Genomic DNA, 18,183 nt, shown 5'->3' on the forward strand with positions numbered 1-18,183 from the left:
ATCTTCATCATCACAGGTTAGCAAGAGAGATGCTTCTTCATCATATGTTGGTTAGAGAGAGAGAATGTGGTTGAGCAAGTAAATTTATAGGTTTTCTGTCCAACTCCCTACAGCCAATAGGATATCATGGTACTTGAAGGCCTCTGAGACAAGCCAGTTCCAAACAGCCATACCTCAGACCAATGGGTGAAATAGAACATCTTATCTCCTGCAAGCCAAGACCATATATTACGCTAAACTGGCCTTATGTGGGGGATGGGAGAAAAGACACTAGCAAAGAAATACTCATCAAACTGGTTCAAGACACATCCCCCAAATCCTGTCGTAAAATTTCAAAGAAAAGTCGTAAAACAATTGGTGGGTTGGGGAATAAACAAGAATGCCTCTCACCAAAGTATAACTAAATTACATTGCTTCGCCTAGATTACAAATAAAGACATACAAAACATTTATCAAGTTGTATGCAAAATCCCACATCACAACAGACACCAAACTTAAATGGATGTACAGCAGGACCACAGCCCTCATTTTCTTTGTTTTTAGTTATTTCTGAACTGCACAGTTTTGACTGCTGGCATTCCTTCACCACGCCTATTGCCTATGTATATCATCTCCTGGTCTATTCAATTCCTCACAATAATTGTAAAACACTATACAAGAGATAAACCAAAAATTTCTGGAATCAGTGAATAGCTAAGGGATTGGGTGTATTTATTGAATATGCTGCTAGGTATCATATGGCTACAGTCTAGTTAATCAGTCCGCCAAGTGGTATCATGCTGGGTTCACCGAGTGCATCTTTCTGGCACTTATTCAACAATCACACATTTGACTTCTGTGATTTTTTTTTTAAGTGTCATTTTTAAGTGACAATGATGCTAATGTTGCAAACAGCAGCTGAAACATAAAAAAAAGAAGAATACAAACTCACAGGACAAATAATACAGGCAATCAATCAATCAATAAATAAACACATTTTGAGGGATGAACCAGCATACCAGCCGATGTTGACACCGCTCCCTTACCTGGCCAGGAGACCTTGATAAAGAAAGGTCAGAGATGGAGCAATAATATCTCCTTTCCATGCCAGGGCCCAGAGATCAAAGGAGGTTACAATGGCTATATAAGGAGTGGCGCCCTAAAAGCCAATGAGTGGCACCTGGGATGGGTTGGAGAATGTGAAGTTTCAGCAGTGCTTGACAGTCTGCTATGGTCAGAGTGTCTCCTCATATACTGGATGACAGCTTTTTGTCTGATGAGTACTAGAATAGACGCCTGCAGGGCACCATGGGAGTTCAAAGCCAAGGTCAAGGTTACCTCATTGTCATCAGCAACTGTGTATATGTACATAGTAAGATGAGAAAACGTATCTCCATGAGCCACGATGCAACATATAGCAACATACAACAAAGTGCAAGTTGTGACAGAAGCAATACAATAAATAGACAATATGTCTCTCTATTATAAAAGGAAATTCTGAGACTAGACTTTTTCAAAGAGAAATTTCAAGTCCTGCGAGACGAGATTTTGGCCATGAGATTTTTTCAAGTCATGTCCTCCTTTCGACCATATTCAGCCACGCACATGGCCCTTTAACGTCTCATTCGTGTGAATGCTTTTGACAGACACAGTTCCTGCTCTCTTAGCTGTTATAAAGTTTTACGTTTTCCTCATTTTAAGTTCCCAATAAAAGAAGACTTATTATGTGAAAAATTTATTGAAGAATTTCATCCTGAAGGGTTATCAACAGAAAAAATGAGCACACGGGCAATCCTAGCACAGAGAAACGATGTCAAGTCAAACAAATTAACGCGAAAATTGTCACTCGGTTACACAGCAAATTGGTTAAATGCGTATCAATAGACTTTGCTGAAACAGTTGGTGGTGATGGTGCAGAAGATGAAAACATCTTACAACTGCTGAAAGAAGGATATATCCAAGAAAGGGAATGCAGTACATCTCCAGCAGATAACATTAGACACCAAAGGAGATCTTGATATGCCATTCATATTAAAACGTTTTCCGTTAGAATAACTTTTGCAAAGACAGTTAACGAATCTCAGAGACAAACATTCGAAAAAGTCGATTTATTTAGAAAGAAACGAAATTCACTCACGAGCAGTTATACATTACATTGTCACAATACAGTATAAGTCCAAACACAGAATCAAAATTCAATGCGATATTGATGAAAATTTTATTCAAAAAATTGTTTTTACTGAAGTTTTACAGTAAAAGCGTAAGTTTAAAAAGTATTTGTGTGTTAATTTCAAATTCAAACAGAACGAAATCGTATCATGCAACAAATAACTCTAACGTAACATGAAACATAATTTACTTTTCAAATTATTAAGTTTTACTATTTTGTAATATGGTTAATTACTTGCTGTAATGTATTATGCATTCGTAACAATTTTCATGAAAATAACAATCTGTAAGTGGCTAGTATGTAGTGCCGGTCTAGGGGTTGGCGAGCGAAGCGATCAGCGGACAAAGCCCCTTAGTACAATAAATAGACAATTACGACAAATAGACAAATAGATGATGCAACAACGTAATAGTATAGTGTGAAAGGGAATCCCCTGGAAAGACACTTGTTTAAACAGGAACCAGACATTTTTGTGCATTCAGAATTCTTTTTTTTTTTTAAATTTTATTGAATTTATTAAAATCAAATAGCATTCCATATAAGTAAGTCAAATTTTACAAAACTAGGCTAGAAACTAATCAACCCCCACCCCTGTACATTCAGAATTCTGATGGCCTGCGGTATGAAACTGTTACTCAGTCTAGCAGAACCAGAGCGGAAACTCCAATACCATTTACCAGATGGTAGAAGAGAGAAAAGGCAATTCAACGGGTGGGAATTGTCTTTCGCAATTTTCTTGGCTCTCTTGTAACAGCAAGTTTGGTAAATGTCTTTCAGGGAAGACAGAGGCACACCGATAATCTTTTCAGCTGCTCTCACTATCCGTTACAGTGTGTTGCAATCCAAAACATTAAAGTTCCCGTAGCAGACAGCGATGCAGCTGTGGTCCCATTGGCTTGTCCTGTCGGGTTTTGTGGGGTCACCAGTGGGAGCTCTTGGATGGTGACGATACAAGGACTGTGGTGTATTGTGATGGGATTTGCTTCCCCAGGGGAAATAGATTAAGCGCTGGAAGCACTTCCGAGTCCAGAGTTAAAAGAGAGCCCTCCACTCGCATCTGCTTCTCCAGGGAGGACTGAAGGGGAGAAATAGAAAAGGAAGAAAAAGAAGAGAAAGAGTTGTGCTGTGTTTTGAATTAAGGAAACCTGTATGAAGGTAATGTTTAAATTAAAAGCACTTCACTTGAATTGGGACTGTTGTGTTGCAATTAGGTATTGGGGGGGTTGGGCCTCAATTGTGATATTTCAAAATTAAGGAATGTTTGTGAATTTAGCAAAAGAGGAACAAAAATGGCAAACAAAGAACCCACAGCTACCAAGTCTCTAATCTGTTAGAAGCACAGAAGAACAGAATCTTGAAATATTGTGGAATAAGCATTTCTCTGTCTTCAAACAAGGCAGTCAAGATGAGAATTCAGAAGATTTTGCTTATTTGCACAAATGTTTCAGCCTACAGAGTGAGCAATCAGTTACACAATTCATCTGCTTTTTTTCTGATTATGTCACCAGATCTAATATCACATCATTTGACTCTTAAGATGCAGAACTTTATTACCTCCTCCAATAAACTAACAGAACCAGTAGTTTCTAACTCGTGTCCATTCTCCCATGATTCTAAACACTGCTTCGTTAAGAGGGGTGTTTACCAGATTTTCTTATTAATCTTACCACCACTTCATTGGAGGGGTGTATGGGCTTTCCCATCAGTTTATCGCCGCTTTCTGGAGGGGTGTTCATTACTTATTTACAGTGGAACCTCGGTTAACGAACGCACTACTTAACAAACAAATTGGTTAACAAACTTTTATTTTGAACAATTTTTGTCTTGGTTAACAACTGAAATTTGGATAACGAACGCAAGCACAGACCGGTTTTTGTGCGTTCGTGCTTATTTGTGTTTTGATGCGCTTGCTGTAAACATTGCTTTTCTGAATGTTGTGTTCACTAATGTTACTTTTTTGTTATTTTTTCAGTTTCAATGTTATTTTTTATTTACATATATTACTCGTTATGGCACCTAAGAAAGAGAAACGTGTTAGTGATAGTGGCAGTAAGAAACGTGTTAGTGTAGCAGTAAAGAAATAAATTACAGCAAAACACGAGAATCGCATTCATTTTTCTGACATCGCAAAGGAATACAATACGGCGAAATCGACTGTCTGTACAATTGTAAAGAACAAAGAGGCATTTAATGAAGTGGCTAAAGGAGTGACTGTGTTAATGAAGCAAAGGTCTAAAGTGCTAGATGAAGTGGAAAAACTGCAGTTAATTTGGATAAATGAAAAGCAGCTGGCTGGAGATAGTGTTAGCGAAGCAATAATTTGTGAAAAGGCTAAGCAGTTACACAGTGATTGGTTCACCAAAACACCCAGTGCAAGTGCAGATGAGCGAGACTTTAACGCGAGTATAGGGTCGTTTGATAATTTTCGCTGGCGAAGTGATATTCATAATGTTATAAGGCACGGGGAGGCTGCAAGTTCAAATGAAACAGCAGCAAAAGCATTTGTGGATGAATTTGCGGAGTTTGTTGAAAGTGAAGGCTACGTCTCGCATCAAGTGTTTAATTGCAACAAGACGGGGTTATTCTGGAAAAAAATGCCCAGAAGAACCTACATCACCCAAGAGGAAAGGGCACTACCCGGACACAAGCCTATGAAAGACAGGCTTACACTTTTATTTTGCGCTAATGCAAGTGGTGACTTTAAGGTTTTGATGTACAGGAATTTATTGAGAAGCACCACCCTAACAAAGTTGTGGCTAATTGGGCAGTTAACATAAAGAATGACAATGCAATATTACATTTTAGAAAAATTCTGCAGCAAAGAAAAAGACAAATCTTATTAGATCTCTTTCTTGTGCCCAAATTAAAAGAATCACGACATGAAAAAAAATCCCAAATTAGTGTTACCCGATGTTTTTTTTTTTTTGTAGCTTCCTTCTCCTCTTCCTCCGCCATCCACCTATGCCACCAACTACAACAAACAAGGAAAATACAGTGCTGTTTTATTTAATTTAGTTTATTTGTTTGTACTAATGATATATACATTTTTTCACAGAAAAACCCAAAAAAAATAAAATTACAAAATTTATGAGGCTGGAACGGATTAATTGTATTTACATTCATTTCAATGGGAACAATTGCTTTGGTTAGCGAACATTTTGGTTAGCGAATTAAGTTCGTTAACCGAGGTTCCACTGTAACTCATTCTAAGCCTGAAAGATTATGTTGGTAGCATCTCTAAAATAAGGCAGAGACCTCATATGCTTAAGCTTTAAGTTACATTTAGTTAACGCTTGAGTCCTCCTCCTTATGTTTAATTATATTTTAAACATATATTAATACTAGGGGCTTCGCCCCCTGTTCGCTTCGATCACCAACCCCTGTGTTTGGTTAATCGGATATACAATTTTATTTTTTTTTTTTCTTTGGAATTGTTTCAATTTCATTATTTGCATTTTTACTTAAAAGCTTCATTGAAAACAATATTTTTTGGAGACACATTGTGACAACGTAACGCATAACTGCCCGTGAGTGAATATTGTTTCTGTTTCTCTAATAAATAATCCGACTTTTTCTGTTTGTCCCTGTGATTTATTGATTGTCATAGCAAAAGCTATTTTCACAGTAAACTGTACACATTTTAATATGAATGGCATATCATGATCTCCTTTGGTGTGTAATGATATTCTCGGAATATATACATTACCTTTCTTTTTGCCTGTTAAAATTTGCAACGCTACTCCGTGATCATCATCAATATACACCTGACCGAACCACAGATTCTCATAGCGTATGGTCTATTATTGCGTAAATCCACGTTTTGTGCATTGAATGATGTGAATGCGAAATGACTTTGTTGTCTACTCCTTGCCTTTTATTTCTGACATCATTTTGCCCTGCTATTTTTTCAATTACACCTGGTTCTGATAATTAATCACCTTTTGTTTTTTGGTAATGCAATCTTTTCTATCTTTTCTTTGATACTGTAATGACTGACATGATAAAGTGTCACAAAAGTTTTACTTAAACAATCCCTGACTTCGTAACCCCAAACACAACTTTCTAGCACCCTCTCCAATCCCTCATCCCCTGCGCCTCGCCCTCCCTTACTGTATTAATCAATACCCCACTATCTGTACTCTGCCCTCCCTCAATCGGACCTAACAGTCACTTAAAACCAAAAAGGCCTCAACCTGGCTGGGATGCTACAATACTTTCTAATTTTACTGCTTTCATATTCTGTACCTTTCTCTGCATGTGTATCACGCCATCGTTTGTTTGAGCCTTTCGAATTCCACTGCTTTCATAATCTCTTATCTGACTTTTTTTCACTCCAGCGCCTTTGGGTCTCTATTCTCCATATTGTCCTTATACGCTTTATATGTGTTGAGAGCACATGATCTGTGTGCACTATGTGCTTTTACTGCGACTGACTGTTTTTTGATGGGTGTGCTCTTATATGATATCTTTTGTAAGTAGGGCGTGTCTTTCAAGAATCTCATGTTCCACGTCCCCGCGAGACAGCCCTGGGACAATCTTGTGGCACCAAGTCTCATGTTTACGGTCCCCACGAGACGCTCCACGGCAAGTCTCTTTTGTCTCGCGGGTCTTTTAAATATCTACTGAGAACTTCTGAGAAGATCACGTATCGTCACCTTGCTTTTGCTTTCCAGGATTTCTTTTTATAATAGAGAGATTATATTGTCACACATGCGCACATGGGAGGCAGCTAAAGGGCCTGAATGCGAATAATTCTATCGTAGATCAGGGGGTGGCAGAGTACACTGACTATCTCACTTCTCTGCAGATCAGTTACAGGAAATTTTGCCTGGCCCTGATGATGTCACTTCCGGCCCCATTGATGATGTCACTTCTGGTCCCAGCTCTGATGGCACCACTTCCATTTCTGGCCACTTGATGACGTCATTTCCTCTGCTTGCCTTTAAAGCCTCCTTTTTGACCATCTCAGACCAGTTCTGTTGTGGACTGTAATCTGTAATACATTTATTTAGCCAGTTTTGCATCCAGGAAATCAATATATGTGTGGCTGCCTCTAATCTTTTTGTGTCTCTTTTTCAAGTTTATGACAATATATTTATATACTACTATATATATACTTGTAATAGACAAGACTGTAAAAAATATTATGTATTAACTCAGTGGTTCTCAAACTGTGGGGCGAGCCCCCTTAGGGTGGTGCAAAGCAACAAAAAGGGGGGGCGCGAAGATGTGAAAAAAAGAAAACAAGAATTGAAAATATGAAAAATACATCTATAGAAACCAAAACAAATTAACTTAAACTACATTCTGATACTAGAAAAATAAATCTAGAGTTAGATAAATGTCGATAAAAGTTAAGTAGGTATGATAAAATATGCATCTATGATATATCATTAATTAAAAAAGAACAAATTGGTATTAGTGGGCTCCTTTCAAAAAAAACATTAAGGGGGGCGATTAAAACTGTTAAAACTTGGGTCGCAAATACTTAAAGGTTGAGAAATGTTGTATTAACTAAAAATTCTATAGATACCAGAAAAATACAATACTTATGATAGCCAGTGAAGGACTGACTCCCAAACCTGAAATCTAAAGGTTAAGGGTGGTCTCTCACCAATGACATCACGTTGGCTCCACAAATTGCATGGAATGGTTGCAAAGAACAGCAAAACACAATTCCTACATATTAAATGATTAAATAAAATATTGAATAGAGAAAAACATGATTTTACAGAAAGATAGAAAGAAAACAGAATTAACAAAAGACATAGAACAAAAATGACAAACAAGAAATAAACTTAAGCCAGGGCAGTAACTCAGTCACACTACGGTAGGCAACATAATAATAACAGTAATTCTTTACATTTATATACTGTTTTTCTCACTACTTAAAGCTCTTTAGTGAGGAGGGAGCCCCTTCAACCACCACTAATGTGCAGCATCTACCTGGATGATGCAATGGCAGCCGTTTTTGTGCCAGTACACTCACTGCACATTAGCTATTAGGTGTTGAAGTGGTGAGAGGGGATGATTAGGGCCATAGTGGGTCATTTAGCATGAACATCGGGACACACCCTGTTCTTTACAAAGGATGCCCAAGGATGTTTTATGACCACAGAGAGTCAGGCTTTGAGATCCACATTCAGACTACAGGGTAAGTGCCCCCCTATTGGCCTTGGCAACACCTCTTCCAGCAGCAACTCAAGCTTTTTATAGATGGCTTCCCATCCAAGTACTGGCCAGACCCCAAAATGCTTGGCATCAGGAGGATGACTTGTTCTGAAGTGTACTTGCAATTTTATCCACAACCTAAAACAAAATCAGATTTAACTTATTTATCTCAATATTTACATGTGTATAATTAGCATTCCTCACTTTTCCAGCTGTTTCCTTTATTTATTCCACCACCCTTATAGACACTGAAGCATCCTTGACCAGAAAATGACACAAATCTAATGCCCTATATTTTTTTTTATGTTTATTGCACAATCTGTATGTAGGGTAATCTGTTACATAACGTAATGCGAACGTGTAAATCGATTCGGCTTTCACTTCACCACCTCTGCTCTCGCCCCTCAGCCTATCTTTTTCCATGTCTTCTCTGTCACATTCATGCGGGCGGCAAGCAAGTGTGAAGATGTTACTTCAGCTGGCTACCTTCTCATGTCCCTCTTGTGAAGTCATTCTCTTTTTAAATCAGCAAATGCATTCTAACACTTGTCAGGCTGATTGTAGGCTAAGCCATTAACAACTAACTTGTACTTATGTAATAAAGTAACACCAGAACAAAAAATGGAAAGTCACACCCATGAACTCCTGTGTGAATGCTCAGGGTACAGATCATGCATTGGGCAGTGCGCCCACGTGTTAGAAATGTTATTATCAGGGTCATCAAAGCAAGCAGCATTATGTCATAAGCAGTTTGCACAGCAGACCATGACTAATGTGTGACACAATTTTCACTTTTTGCCCTGTTCCCACTCCTAACCTCATTTTTGCAGTGGACGTGGATGTCGGTGTTCTGCGTTGATTGAATAACTGGGTTAAAGCAGCAGACATTGATATGAGGGTCACTATCGTACACTTCTTGTCAGCAGGCTCTGAATTCAGTGTTGGGTTTCGTTTTATTTTGAATCGTTTTCGTGTGATTTTAGGTTTGTTTGATTTAACAGATGTCTTTACCCACATGCATTTAAACTCACTCTCATTGCACAATGATATCAAATAAAAGGTTGAAACATTAAAAAGGGAGCATATGTATCAGGTAACAATGTTGAAATGGAGAAACATACGAAACATTAACAAAACAGATGTTCCTTAACAAGGATCATTGGTGACTAATTGTTGAGGATTGTGATGTAGGAAAATAAAATCCATCCATTATCCAACCCACTATATCCTAACTACAGGGTCACGGGGATCCGCTGGAGCCAATCCCAGCCAACACAGGGCACAAGGCAGGAAACAAACCCCGGGCAGGTGTGACGATGTGGGTTCTGGCTCCACGCTCCCATGGCTGTTTGGGAACCCTTGAACCCAACACCGACGATAATGAAACCGAGAGAGCTAGTCAGTGAAGGCAAATAATTGAGCATCTTAGCAAGGGGATGGTTGAAAGTGCAACAGTGCTTTTATTAAAAACTGTCCATCAAAACAAAATAAACAGTGTTCATAAATAGTGCAGTAGTTTCTATTAAATAATCCAATAAAAGAACGTGGAGGTTAATATAACAATAAATAGAAAAAAACAATCCTTTAAAACGAGAGGTTAAAATCTTCTTTAGGAAGCAGTCTTAAAACAACAAACAAATCCGGTGTAACGTTTCTGTTAGCGTCTCACCTGCTTATCCCGGTTGGGCTTAGCAGCACGCAAGACGCTCTCTGCAGCTGCCCTCCTGAAACACACGCATGAGACTGGAGACCTCCCGATCCCTGGCTCCGGTATGGCACTCATCCCAGCCTCGGAGAACTTGGTTTCCACCAGGTCGCCCACGTTGGGGATTCCAACCACCAAGTCTCCCGACTTCCGCTGCCTTTCCATGGCCTCTCTGCGGCCAGTCGCCTTCCCTGGTCACTCCCGCTACCTGGTCACTCAGCGGGAGCAACATCAACTCAAACGTCTGGGTGTTGGCCTAACACCCAGCTTCCCTACAGCTGCCCTCGATCGTGCGCTCACCACACGCACGCACCGCCTGTCCGTCTCTCTTGCTCCGCATGCTTCCTCTCTCCCTGTAACCTCCGTCCTCTTTCCTTTCCTTTCCTTTTTCTCTCCGATCGTTTCTTTTTCACCTCCTCTCCACAACCGACTCGCGCTTCTTTTTAAAACGTGAGGGGCCATCACAGCTGTAGCATTAGCCACGGGAGCAATCACGAATGTGGGCAGTTCCTCACCTGTGCACACGGTGAGAAACGCCCACATCGACGACTGCCCCGCGGCTCGCTACAACAACGCCCCCCTCACGAAGCAGACCTCTAACAGGGTGACAAGGATGCCACGGGACACTTTGACATTCAGAAGAACAGACGAGAGAGAAGATTAAAGAAAATGGTGTCAGAGCCCACAATCCTTTGGGTAAACTTATATTCTTATTCCTCCATGGCTGTTGTTTCTATGTAAATATCCATATATACCTACAGTACCTATAAAAAGTATTTATCCCTTTGGAAATGTTTTACTTTTTATTATTACACAACACTGAATCACAGTAGATTTAATTTGTCCGTTTGAAAATGATCAACAGAAAAAGACCCTTTAACGTCAAAGTGAAAACAGATCTCTGTAAAGTGATCTAAATTAATAACAAATATAAAACGCAAAATAGTTGTCTCGGTATACCAGTGCATAGTCTTGTAATTCTAATGCCAGTAATTTTATTTTTCGCACAATCTGCTTTAAATGGGGGGGGGATGTATCTTTAGATTTGAGGGCATCTTAAACTGGACGCAATGGAGTGTTTCAGTGTGTATGCAATTGGAGCTCTGCCTGAGGGACTCACTATTTATTTTATGTTGTATTTGTAGTGATGGCTAAGAAAAAAAATTAATGTTGTGTTTTCATGGAGAAATGGGAAAAGCAAAGTTTGTGACAGAATCAAAGTCTACGATGACCAACGTTGGAAAAAGCAAACAAAACAACAAAAAAAAAAACATGAAAAAAAATGTTATGTTACTCGTGTAGCATAATCCATATGTGAGGTCATCCAGTTCGCGGCACCTCAAACACATGCATTTTTACTAAAAGATTGTTAAATAAAGGATCTCTCATGAATGAAAGTACAATGCACTGAGATGTGAATGAGGTTTTGAATTGTAGAGCCGCCTCTCGTCATTAAATTCACAGTCACATGAAAACTTAAGTACACCCCATGAAATGTTTTTCTCTTTTTTAACATATGTGGATTAATTTAAAGAAAGAACAACAACAAAAACTAAACAATGGTGCCATCTCTGTCTTTTAAAAAAGGAAGTGCACCCTACGCTCTAACAGCTGGTGTTGCCCCCTGTTTAAAATAGGTATGATGTGAGAAGAAGGATTGAATGATTGCTATTAATCGATCCGTTAATTAATTATCAGTGTGGACTTTGGCATAAAAAAATAAGTAAGACACCCACCCAGGGATGCCAAATTAATGTAGCGTTTGTGGGGATTTTAACTCCTGCCCACCCATCTTCCAGTCGAGAAGCCAGAAATATGAAAAGAGCTATATGCTAATTTATAAGTTGGCCACATTAAATAACTTTCTCTGTTGTACTTCAGCCAAGGTGATGGACTATTATTAAACAAATTACCAAAGCAAATAATGCAATTTACTTATAACATAAGCTGTCAAATTTATTTGAATCAACTTTCAGAAAAGACAAATACATCATTTTTCGGCATAATCCCCCTGCTTTTCAATACACTTTGTACATCTGTTAATGAGCTTTTGTATTCCTTTATTAAGAAATGTTTCAGGCTGAGCTGTGAGCCATGAATGCACCACAGTCTTCCCCTCTTCATCAGAAGTGAATCTTCGTCCTTGTAGGACTTCTTTCGAAACCCAAGTCTGTCGTGGATTATTGCATAGGTAATGTTGACATCATTCGTGGACGTCGACGGGCGTCCGGCTCCTTCTTCATGGCTGACACTTGTGTGACCTTCCTTAAACTTCTCTATCTGTTCATACACACTTCTAAATATCAGGATCAGGCACACCCTCAGACCACAAAACATGAATCACTGCACGTTGCTCTTTTTTCATGCAAAACCAGAAGTGAGGCAGCCATTGCTTCTTGTTTTTGTTGTTTCTTTCATTGTTTCAGTTACAAATGATCTGATGTAACACATTTAAACCTGCACAGCAGTGACTGGGGAGACTGGGACCTCGTAAGGAAAGTGCTGATAAGACAGTGCTGCTAACAGAAGTTTTAATATAACGGAATGCGGTTATATATATATATATATATATATATATATATATATATATATATATATATATATATATATATATATATATATATATATGGTGAGGCAGAGTAAAGGAGCTTCTTGGTGTAGAGAGAATTAACATCAGCAAAACCAAGGAACTGCTTATTGATTTTCACCGCACAAAAGAGGCTCTATATCTAGTCACTATTCAGGAAGTGGATGTAGAGGTGGTCTGCTCCTATAAGTACTTGGGGGTCCACATTAGTAACAGGTTAAACTGGTCTTGGAACACAGAGGAATTACAGTATAAGAATGGGCAGAGTAGACTCTTCTTCCTTAAGAGATTTCATTCTTTTAATGTGGAAAGTGACATTTTTGATATCTTCTATAACAATGTGACGGCCAGTGTGACTTTCTATGCTGTGGTGTGCTGTGGGCCAGAAACTTTACTTCAAGAGAGGCCCACCGAATCAACAAGCTAATTAAAAGTGGAGTCTCAGTTATGGGATGTACACTTGAACCCCTGGAGGTCACAGTGAAGGAGAGAATTAAACCAAAATTGAGTGTCATTATGAACAACGCTACAAGTCCTCTGTGTGACACAACAAAACTGAGGACTTTCTATACTTTCTATCTATCTATCTATCTATCTATCTATCTATCTATCTATCTATCTATCTATCTATCTATCTATCTATCTATTATATAGTGCCTTTCCTATCTATCTATCTATCTATCTATCTATCTATCTATCTATCTATCTATCTATCTATCTATCTATCTATCTATTATATAGTGCCTTTCATCTATCTATCTATCTATCTATCTATCTATCTATCTATCTATCTATCTATCTATCTATCTATCTATCTATTATATAGTGCCTTTCACCTATCTATTGTCACACACGTGCGCATGGGAGGCAGCTAAAGGGCTTGAGTGAAGGCAGTTCGGAGGCATGCCGGGGGTGGCAGAGTGCACTGACTCTTTTCTCCTTGCCTGTAGACCATCCCCGGGGGATTTCACCTGGATCTCCTGACATCACTTCCGGGACTGAGCCAATGGAACTCGGCCACACCAGCTCCAGTCCCTCTGATGTCACCTCCGCTCTGAGCCAATGGTGGAAGACCACGTGCCAGATCCATACGACCTCACTTCCTGTCTCCCCTTTAAAACCTGCCCCTTTCCTTTGTTTCCTCAGTCTTGTTTTGGACTCGGTTGTATGCACTTCAGTGCTCTGTATTTTTACAAGAAAAACGACTTTGCAGCCAGGATACCACAATATACGGGTGGCTGCCCCAACTCTTTATCTGTCCATGTCTCGTTCTTGTGACAGTGGCGTAGTCGGCAGGATGGAGAAGTCCCAGAGGAGAAGGGGACAGGACCTGCAATATACCCAGGTGGGAGCGTACCGGGGCCGAGTCTTCAGGCGGGGAGGGTGCCCCGGTCGGCGTGACCGGTGCGGGCTCCGCTCCCAGCACTCATAACTAGGCCATCTGGAGAGGCCAGGGAGTGTGCGGGTGGGGCTCACAGAATTGGGCTGCCCTGGAGGGGAGGCAAAAGGGACTCAGTATGCTCTCCTGGGGGAGAGTGCCTGCCTCCCTGCGAAACCAAAGCCCCATTTACCACCTAGGGGTGCCCCAGACTGGCAGGTGAATAAAATAAAAAAATGGAGGTTGGACCCTGAGCGGCCGACCAACAGACAAGCCTGGTCCTTATGGGCAATGGTAGGGCATTGGCTACGGCCATTTGAAAACACGCCCTACCAAATAATAGAGCAGGTAGCTTGCTATCTGCTCCTGGAAGCGCTTCCCCGTGGCTTCACCCAGCCGGTTTGGGGCGAGCAGTTTAAGAACATGTCTGAGCTCATAGAGCTTATGGAGACGCAGAGGGCGGCCTCACACTCTGGGGGAGCAGAACCGTCCTCATGTCAAACCCAGCCGGGTGCGTTCCAAGACCTAGCCCCTCCCTGTACAATCCGAGCTCTGCAGGCGTCCGCGGTGCTGGGCGCAAACCGCTTGGGGCAAGGAGGAATGCAGGTGGAGGCGAGGAGGGTTGGTGTGCTCTCGCTAATCCGTTGGCGGTCCCACATACTGGCGTGGTGATCGTCAACGGACACAAGACCACAGGTTTGTTCGACTCCGGCAGCAACATTTCCATGGTTGCCCGCCGCTTTGTGCAACCGCAACAGTGGCTAAAATTTAAGACCGGTATAACCTGTGTCCACGGAGACATCCGCTGGTACAGGTCCGCCGCTGTGTCATCAGTTACGGAGGGTCAGTTCAGAACTCACCGTAGCGGTCCTACCTGATCCTCCACACCCGGTGATACTAGGGCGGGACTGGTCTAAAATCAAAAGCGGTGAGACACATACCACTCCCGGGTTAATTTGGGCCTCGTTATGGACGGAGATAACCCGTCTCAAGCTGCCTCCACGCCGTGTAATCAGCCGGCAGAGAGAGCGAAGCGTCGCCCTGACTGACGTGGCAACTCCCGGCCGCCGCTGGCTAACACGCCATCCACCAACGCGCGGCGGGCGGGAGAAACCACGCCCATTGAGGTCGGCGCTGACCCTCTCTCCGTGTTGCGGTTCCAATTTAAAGAAACGCCGGCTTCTTTTAGAAGGGAGCAATGGAATGATGACTCCCTGAAGTTTGTAAAAAATGCAGTGGTCCTTGTCAATGGCCAGCGCACTAATCAGTCGATGCCACAGGGCCCCTACTTTGTGCTAGATAATGACCTCCTTTACCGTGTAGCAATGCATGACGGGCAGGAGACGAGGCTGCTGCTGGTGCCGCGTACCTTCCGCGGCAGGTCTGCGAGCTAGCACACGCCCACCTCCTAGGTGGCCACCTGGGCACCGAAAAACTCTGGAGCGGATCAAGCTTCGTTCCTACTGGCCAGGAATTAATGAGGAGGTTCGTCGCTTTAGCGCTTCCTGCCCTGAGTGTCAACTGCGACAAATTCCTAGGAGGGACCGTGCTCCTCTCGTTCCTATTCCACTGATTGACGTTCCCTTCCACAGAATCGGGGTCGACCTGGTGGGACCCCTGGAGCCCTCAGCCCGAGGACACAAGTACATTTTAGTCCTCGTGGATTACGCTACACGATACCCGAAGCTGTTCCGTTGCGCTCAGCTACCTCTAAAGCCATCGCGGGAATTACTAGGGGTATTCGCGTGGGGATCCCCAAAGAAGTCTTGACAGACCAGGGGACCCCTTCACCTCGGAAACGTTCAAGGAGACTGCCAGATTACTGAAAATAAAGCATTTAAAGACCTCGTGTATCATCCTCAAACCGACGGATTAGTAGAGAGGTTTAATCAAACTCTCAAGCAAATGCTGCGTAAGGTGGTCAGCGAGGATGGAAGGAACTGGGATCAGCTCCTCCCCTCGTCCTTTTGCCTATCGGAAGTCCCACAAGCCTCCACGGGTTCTCCCCTTTGAACTACTGTACGGGCGACAACCTCGGGGCATATTAGATATTTTGAAAGAAGGCTGGGAAGAAGAGGCTCTTCCCTCCACAAACATACTGGAGTATATCGCAGTTTCGCGATAGATTTGGAAAGATTCGCCTGTCCTTAAAAGTCACATGGAGGAGGCTCAAGCAGCACAGGCCGGTACTACAACCGCGCACGCCTCTTCGGGAGTTCCGCCCGGAGATCGGGTCATGGTCCTAGTGCCTACCTCCCACTCTAAATTGCTTGCCCACTGGCAGGGCCCCTACGGTTAAGGAGAGGAAGGGACTGGTCGACTATTTGGTGAGTCAACCCAATCGCCGGCCAAAGGAGCGGGTTTATCATGTGAACCTGCTGAAACCGTGGAAGGACAGGGACCCCGATCCCTCCTCCGCCAGCCCGCCACTCTTCGCCACACACACGACCTTAACTTCGCACGGACTTAAGTCCCAGACAGCGGCAGGAGCTGGAAACAGTTATCCGGACCGTCGGGAGGTAGTCAGTGAGAACCCGGAAGGACCTCTCTGATTGAGCACAACATCGTGACAGAGCCCGGGTTGTTGTCCGAGAACGCCTATCGCCTTCCCGAGGCAAAAAGGCTGAAGTGGAGCTTGAGATCAAGCGCATGCTGGAGCTAGGTGTGATTGAGGAAAGTTATAGTCCCTGGTCCAGCCCCATTGTGCTCGTCGGTAAGCCTGACGGAAGTTGGAGGTTCTGCAATGACTTCCGCCGGCTTAATCAAGTCTCCCAATTTGATGCTTATCCAATGCCACGCGTGGGCGACCTCCTCGAGAGGCTTGGACAGGCTCAATACCTGACCACACTTGACATGACGAAAGGGTACTGGCAGGTTCCTTTAACGGACTCCAAGGAAAAACGCGTTTAGTACCCCTAGCGGACACTGGCAGTATCGTGTCCTTCCATTTGGGTTACACGGGCTCCAGCAACCTTTCAGCGCCTGGTGGACAAAGTGCTTCGCCTCATAACTCATACAGTGCTGCCTACCTGGATGACGTGGTCATCTATTCCAGCACATGGAAGGAACACCTACAGCATGTCCAAGCGGTATTACGGACACTTGGTGAGGCGGGCTCGGATTAATCCCAGAAATGCTTCTTGGATTAAGCGAGGCCAAATATTTAGGCTACCTGGTGGGTCGGGTACCGTAAGGCCACAGTGCTCCAAAATTGATGCCATTCTGAAATGGCCCGTCCATGAACCAAGCGGCAGGTCCAAGCCTTTCGGTTAGCGGGTACTACCGCCGGTTTGTACCCGGTTTTCGGAGAGAGCGGCGCCTTGACTGATTTAACAAAGAAGAGGGCCCCAACATTGTGGCATGGACTGAAAAACAGCGCTGCATTTGGTGACTTAAAGCAGGCCCTTACGCCCACACCTGTTTTGATGGCACCTAACTTTTCTTTGCCTTTCATCCTCCAGACGGACGCCGGACACAGGCCTGGGGCCGTGCTGAGCCAAAGCGTCGATGGTGTGGAGCACCCCATCATGTTCCTGAGCGGAAACTGTTGGACCGGGAGACCAGGTATGCTGCGGTGGAGAGGGAGGCTCTGGCGATTAAATGGGCGATTACTCAGCTGAGGTACTACCTGTTGGGCCGGGAATTCACCCTTGTCACGGACCATGCACCCCTACAGTGGATGGCCCTCCACAAGGAGTCGAATCCGCGGGTCACCCGGTGGTTTCTTGACCTGCAGCCGCATAAGTTTTCGCCGTTCATCGCCGGGCGCTCCACGCCAACGCTGATGCCCTTTCTCGGGTTCACGACCTCTCGGTTAGGTCGCCCGACCCGCCGGGTCTGGGCTAAGGGGGCCTTGTCACACACGCGCATGGGAGGCAGCTAAAGGGCTTGAGTGAAGGCAGTTCGAGGCATGCGGGGTGTGGCAGAGTGCACTGACTCTTTTCTCCTTGCCTGTAGACCATCCCGGGGATTTCACCTGGATCTCCTGACATCACTTCGGGACTGAGCCAATGGAACTCGGCCACACCAGCTCCAGTCCCTCTGATGTCACCTCCGGCTACGAGCCAATGGTGGAAGACCACGTGCCAGATCCATACGACCTCACTTCCTGTCTCCCCCTTTAAAACCTGCCCCCTTTCCTTTGTTTCCTCAGTCTTGTTTTGGACTCGGTTGTATGCACTTCAGTGCTCTGT

General features: G+C 43.2%; 1 long non-coding RNA gene across 1 annotated transcript in view; it reads left to right on the forward strand.

Moving 5' to 3' along the window:
- LOC120538726 overlaps positions 1–18,183 on the forward strand; it is a 47,686-nt gene that overhangs the window by 17,645 nt on the left and 11,858 nt on the right. The window lies entirely within an intron of this gene.

This window comes from Polypterus senegalus, chromosome 11 (genome assembly GCF_016835505.1).
Source record: "Polypterus senegalus isolate Bchr_013 chromosome 11, ASM1683550v1, whole genome shotgun sequence".
NCBI lineage: Eukaryota > Metazoa > Chordata > Cladistia > Polypteriformes > Polypteridae > Polypterus > Polypterus senegalus.